Source organism: Macrobrachium nipponense, chromosome 1, assembly GCF_015104395.2.
Source record: "Macrobrachium nipponense isolate FS-2020 chromosome 1, ASM1510439v2, whole genome shotgun sequence".
Taxonomy (NCBI): Eukaryota; Metazoa; Arthropoda; class Malacostraca; order Decapoda; family Palaemonidae; genus Macrobrachium; species Macrobrachium nipponense.
This window is the reverse complement of record NC_087200.1, coordinates 55731151-55738672: the sequence shown is the minus strand read 5'-3', so window position 1 is coordinate 55738672 and position 7522 is coordinate 55731151.

The following is a 7522-nucleotide window of genomic DNA, read 5'->3' as shown; positions in this document are numbered from 1 at the left end:
TATATATATATATATATATATATATATATATATATGTATATATATATATATGTGTGTGTGTGTGTGTGTGTGTGTGTGTTGCGCGCGTGCGCGTGTGTGTGTGTTTTAACATCCATGTATGTTTGCGTATGCATAGTTGGAAGTGTCTGTCAAACAAAATTTCAGTTCTTTAAAAACGGAATAATCCTTTGGCTGTGGAAACTTGTGAGGAAGGAGTGAAAGCGAACGGCACATTTATTTTCCGAAGAGGGAAGCGCGCCATGCGATAAACGGCCAGATGGCTGCTATAGCGAAGTCTAATTCCAATTTTACAATCACTTCCGAGTTGCGTCGGAACATCTCCAGGATTTGATATCCGACGGAAGTGAGAACGGGAAGGCGAAGTCCTGACCTAATTCGGAGTTTGCCGAGGACTCGATGCCAAAAATTTCTGAAATTGTTTGCGCGAGTCTTCTCATATTGGATGAGCAATCTCTGCCTGCAAGCACCGGGGAATAAAAGCGCACATGCGATCGGCGAATTCACAGAAAGCTGAACGACGCTCTCCAGTCAGTTACGAAAGCCTATTTTGATATGACGAAGAAAAGCAAGAAAAACATATAATTTATTTGTGGTCATAGTCAACGAGAGGCCGGATAAAGCGATAAAGTGTCCCCCAGCGGTGATGTTCTTGTCCATTCGGAAAAGATACCTAGGAAGGTTTCAATGTTTTCGGGAATTAGAGAAAGAAAATCAGAGCTTAATAGAAAAGGTAATATATTGGCAGGAGGGGGAATGCACGATTAGGGGGAAGAATCTGATGAGAGCTACTCCGTTTTGCTTCACGTTGATATCTTCACAGATATGTATGTATGAATGTGTGTTTATTGCAAACAACAAATAGATTATGTATCTGAACCAAACAAGAATAAAGCTATTATTTTTTTCTCTACTGACGACCATTGCGAGATCCTCAGGTATCGGATGTACACCTAATATACGTTCATGCTGATGGCTATTTATGGTTATTTATTTGTATCTTAACAGGAACGGAGATACCTACATCGTATTGGTGGCATACACTACTATATTCCTTGGTCTCTTGTTCTGTTTGTCTTGAAGCGACGCAAAGATATTGCATTACGTGTACATCTTGAGCTGAAGTCTTCGATTTCTGTGGAGCTCCCTTTGTTACTCGTAACCAGTGATATTGTACGACCCAACTGATTGTCCTCTCTCTCTCTCTCTCTCTCTCTCTCTCTGGCCAGTGGTCCAACAGTACAATAAAACATCAAACATCAAAGCATTTACGCCTCTGGGAATATTTCGATAGAAACATCGTGTCCATGAGAACCCCCTCCGGGTGTACAAAGACTGGCAGCCGATAACCAATTACTATTCAATGACTAAGCTTCAAACGCGGCTCACATTTGTCCTTTGCCGAGAGTAGCGCACAATCATAACAGATTTAGAGTAAGTTCTCGTTCAGGCTTGGTCAGTGAAGAATGGGCATATTGCCAGAAAAACAATTAACTAGCTGATTGGTAGGAGGAGAGGCTCATATCGCAAGAGCGGGGCTCATAAAGAAACAGTAGTAATTGTTACATACATACACACATAAAGATAAAATCCACGAAGGATAGAGAAACGATGGAGTTCTGCTAGTCTTTCGACTATTTGTCCTTTCCTTACCAGAGTAAAGGATAGGAAGTCGAAAGGCCTTGCAGAACTCCGTCGTTTCCCTATCATTCGTGGACTTTGCCTTTATTTATGTATTCATCACGTTCCATATTTCCGTGATTCAGTTATGCATACAGATATATATATATATATATATATTATATATATATATATATATATATATATATATATATATATATATATGCCACGAAGGAAAAAATAAACGAAGGAGGATCTGCAAGATCTTTCGACGTTAAAGGTCCTTTACTGAGCAGAGACTGACATAAATACGAGAAAAAAAAAAGATAATACCAAGAAGATTCGTATAAAAACTGACAGATAGGGATTATAAAGAGATTAGTACCTAGAATCCACACACCTGGAAGATAAGAAACCTTCCCAAACAAGCATAAACAATGGGTGCAATTAAAGGTTTAAGACAATCATCTCAGATACAATTTCAAGACAATTAAAGGATTATAGGTGACAGCTACTCAGAACTTGGTAAACAAAACCATATTCACAATACATGTCAGGCATACATTACAACAAAATTAATACTCTAAGGCAACTGATTTTTATTTAAGTCAGTAATTATATCTTGAGGTCATTTCTTAAACATGTTACAGATACAAGGGTCTAAATGAAAAAGGCCACGACTAACATTGAAATTACAATGAAAAGTAAGTTTGTATTAAAGCAGATTCTAAAAGATTTCGTGATAAGACATCTCTTGACCTTGCAATTACTGAACTATCAACCCAATTTATTCGGTGGTTGTTTTCACTTAAATGAATGAATATTGCATTAGATTTTTGCCCAGTTTTTACAGAATATTATGCTGGCTTAGCCTTACTTCTAAGCCTTTGCTAGACTGTCCGAGATAAAAATGAGGGACAACTCCATACATGGAATTTTATTTTATATTATGTTGTTGCTTTCTCTGGGGCCATTTTTTATTAACATTCCTTTTAGTGTGTTATTCACTACCTTCTTCAAGTCTCTTGTGGCTGCACATTCAACCAGAATTCGTCTTAAGCTTCCTGAAGAAGTGCCTTTCTGAACAAGTGCTCTTAAATCCTTGCTGCCGGGGGGGCCACGCCGTCTAAGAAGGTATGACAATCACCCATTCAATGAATTTAGTGCCATGATGTTGAAACAACACATAGCAGCTGCCAAGCAGGAAGAGAAGGAAAAATTCAAGGAACTGGAAAGAACAAGGATCTCTTTCAATCATTCCATCCCGGCTGATTGGAAGGACTCGCTGCGACGGGAAATTTACGAAAAACTACGTAGGACTACAGATGCCCTGAAAGGAAACTCGACAGAAAACTAAAAAATCTTATGGATATCGTGATTGGACTAATTGTGCACGTCAAGATTGTGTTGTTAACTTATCTAGTACAAATAATAAGTAAAATCTTGTGAGTGCGCTTGGATATGGTTTATCTTTCTTTGTAACAAGTAGACCTTCTGCTTTAATATTGCGTCATCCTATGTAAATTTGAAAAATATTGTGATCTTCCTCAAAATCATGTTGACATGATTATAGGTATTGTTTACAGAGCTGCCAATGTTAAGCATGAAAGTAACTTCCCTGCTCGCTATAAGAAAAGTTGACCGATCTTAAAAAGGACAATAGTATCCACATTACAAAAGCTGATAAGTCAAATAGTATAGTAATTTAGATAAAGCTGACTACATATCCACGTATGCAAGCCTACTGGATGATGATGTGACTTATAAAAAATTAACAAAAAATCCCCTTGATCAAAGTCATAAAAAACTTCAACAATAGCATAGTGAAAAGTATCCTTAAAGATAAAACAGAACTACTAGGCAAATTGTCAGTCAAATCTCCTTCGCTACCTTACTTGTACGGTTTAGTCAAAACGCACAAAGAAAATAACCCCTATGCGGCCTATTATCAGTACTGTTGTTCAATTTCATATAAACTTTCGAAATATATCACTAAGATCTTGTCCCCGTTACTTGGAACCATCTCCGATTTCTTATATAGATAATTCTCTAGATTTAGTTGATAAATTAAACAAAATTTCTCTTTGCCCTACTGATAGATTCGTTAGTTTTGATGTATGTTCTCTTTTACTAAAGTCCCTATAGACTCCATTTTAGAATACCTTAGTAATGAACTAACTCAGCATGAATTACCTTCTACCTATAAGTCACATTATTTCACTCACGAGTTTGTGCATTTGTGATTGTAAGTTTATATTCAATGGTGAATTTTATCACAAATTTTTGGCATGGCAATGGGAAATCCTTTATCACCATTACTCTCAAACCTGTATATGGAATTCTTTGAAAAACGCTACTTACCTCTAATATCATTTATATTCCTGTAAAGTGGTATCGTTATGTTGATGATTGTTTAGCTGTTCTTCCTGTCGCAGTTGATGTAAATGATTTACTCTCTAAATTAAATAACCAGGTACCATCGATTAAGTTTACTCTAGAATTAGAAAAAGACAATTGCCTCCCTTTCTTAGATGTTTTGATACATAGAGAACCATTTCAATGTAAATTCAGTATTTATAGGAAACCGACTAACAACTTAACTTATGTTCATTTTTTCTCAGGCCACCATCTTAACATAAAAATATCAATTTTTTCCTCTATGTTGTTACGAGCATTGCGCATTGTCAGTCCACTATATTTGGATCAAGAAAATGAATACATAAGAAAAATAGGGAAAGATGTATGCTACCCTTCACATATATTAGACATTTGTTATAATAAAGCCCACAAAAAGTTTTATACTGTAACGTAACACACAGAAAGAAAATTCTAAGAACATTCTCAGTTTTGCCTTAAAAATTTTAAACGGATTTGAAACCATTAAATCATTGTTAAAAGCTTTTAATGTCACCTTGTTTTTTCCTATAATAACACACTAGAAGGAATGTTAATAAAAAAAATGGCCCCAGAGAAAGCAACAACATAATATATAAAATTCCATGTATGGATTGTCCCTCATTTTATCTCGGACAGTCTAGCAAAGGCTTAGAAGTAAGGCTAAGCCAGCATAAATATTCTGTAAAAACTGGGCAAAAATCTAATGCAATATTCATTCATTTAAGTGAAAACAACCACCGAATAAATTGGGTTGATAGTTCAGTAATTGCAAGGTCAAGAGATGTCTTATCACGAAATCTTTTAGAATCTGCTTTAATACAACTTACTTTTCATTGTAATTTCAATGTTAGTCGTGGCCTTTTTCATTTAGACCCTTGTATCTGTAACATGTTTAAGAATGACCTCAAAGATTTAATTACTGACTTCAAATAAAAATCAGTTTGCCTTAGAGTTATTAATTTTGTTGTAATGTATGTCTGACATGTATTGTGAATATGGTTTTGTTTACCAAGTTCTGAATAGCTGTCACCTATAATCCTTTAATTGTCTTGAAATTGTATCTGAGATGATTGTCTTAAACCTTTAATTGCACCCATAGTTTATGCTTGTTTGAGAAGGTTTCTTACTTCCAGGTGTGTGGATTCTAGGTACTAATCTCTTTATAATCCATATCTGTCAGTTATACGAATCTTCTTGTATTGTCTTTTCTCGTATTTATATCAGTCTCTGCTCAGTAAAGGACGTTTAACGTCGAAAGATCTTGCAGATCCTCCTTCGTTTATTTTTTCCTTCGTGGCATATCTTTCTTATGGATTTATCACGTTTCTAACTTTCGTGATTCAGTTATACATATTATATATATTATATATATTATATATATATATATATATATATATATATTTATATATATATATATATATATATATGTGTGTGTGTGTGTGTGTGTGTATGTGTATGTATATATCTATATAGCTTTATATATAGTGATATACTCCCGTTTGACATCAACTAGTACAGAAAACAATTCCTACAAAAGAATAAACAGAGTACCTAATGGCTCATTGATATTTGCTAGAAACTTCAGTCGACAATAAAGTTGCCCATAAACAAACATGCAGTATTGTTGTTCTCTAGGCGTTGGGGTGTGTCGTATGACAACTGCTGAGGGACCCGTTGTTTGATATGTACAGGAGGAGAGCAATGGATATGAAAAGTTTCACATTACTGCTCCTGAAATGATTTGCTTTACTAGCCGTTATTTCCTGATCCATCCATCTGGAATCTGTTGCCATCTCAATCCAAATCCTACCATACATTTTGTTCATACTTCTTACAGAGCAATGCTGCTTTCCATTATCGGAGTGTACTTTTATCCACTTATAACCACTGAGGTTACGGTTTCACCGCTATAGTGCAATATCTTACTCGCAATTCCTTCCATTCTTGAGCCTCACAGTATCCCCCCCTGTAGGGGGTTTAGTGCCGCCATTGTAAGCATTATTTCTTAAGGGCTTTTGCAGGCTTCCTTCGGGTCCCTAGCTGCAACCCCTTTCATTCCTTTTACTGTACCTCCTTTTATATTCTCTTTCTTCTATCTTACTTTGCGCCCTCTCTTAACAATGAATTCATAGTACAGCTGCTTTGAGGTTTTCCTCTCGTTATACCTCTCAGACCTTTTACTGTCAATTTTCGTTTCAACGCTGAATGACCTTATAGGTCCCAGCGATTGGCCTTTGGCCTGATTTTCTATATTGAATTCAACAACTCCCAGTTTTTCCTCCTTGTTAATTTCGGTACTTCCACAAGTCTTCCAGTCTTATTTAAATAGAGTACTCAGAGGCAATAAAGAAAGGACACCTAGAACGGAAAATGGGCGGTGCATGACTCCTGTCTATTTACAGACAGACATCAGACATTGGCCTGAAGTCAACCATTACCCCTTCGGGATCCATTGCCTATTCGTTTTTTTTCCTCTCTCTCTCACTCTCTCTTAATTTACCTCATTCAGTGCCTCATTGATCCCTTTCTGTCTAATTACTCATTCACATTTCCCTTTCAGCTTTTATTTATTGCCTGGTGTCTTCTACCAGTTTTCCATCTATTGGCAGAACAATTTACTTACTAATGTCACGTAACTACAACGTAAACGGTCTCCGTTTTGCTCCTATTTGCACTTCAGCTCTCAACGAAGTAATGATCAAAATAGGCCCCACCCACTTCCGCTGTCAGAATTATATCTAGCAACTTTATTGTCACGTATCATTTACCAGTACCTTCGCTCGCTATCCTTGTTTTAGATTTGTACTTAGGATTGGCCTATTTATATAAAAGCATGTATTCTCATCAGGTAATCACTACCAAACTGCTCATTTTGCCGCCATTGTCCAACAAATGATGCTTTGATTGAGTCTGAGGGAGCGTCCGGACGTATTTTTTTTAATCCTCATTTTGTACCTCCTATACTCGTATGTTACGGTAAGACTGTGAAATCAGGGATTTCACGAAATCCTTGACATTTTCAGGGAATCCGTGAAATCACCGACGCACTTAGGGACATTTGATCCCCGAGGGACTGGTACTAGACACGGCGAAACAGTGATTCATCTATATGCTGTTTCGCAGTGTTTATATTTTGCACTTTCTTTTATTCCTTCTTCCCTCTTAAGCGTCCTATACATTACCCTTTCCCTTACTCTCATTTCCTCATTATTTTTCTTCCTTCTGTCTTATTTCCTACCCCTTCCTATTCTCATTTTCCTTTGTATCCGTTTCTCCATCGTGACTCTCTTGGTTTATACTGCTCCTTTCATATCCTCTCTTCCTCCTCTTTCTTTCTCCATTTCTTCGTGATTCTTCCGTTCCTCTTTTTTCTTTTTTTCACCCGTCACGCCTCTCCTTCCCGCCTTCTCGCCGAGTCCTTTCATTCCTCTCTTCTTCCTTCCTCTACGTGTTTAGCTCGTGCACCACCGCTTCTTACTATTATTCA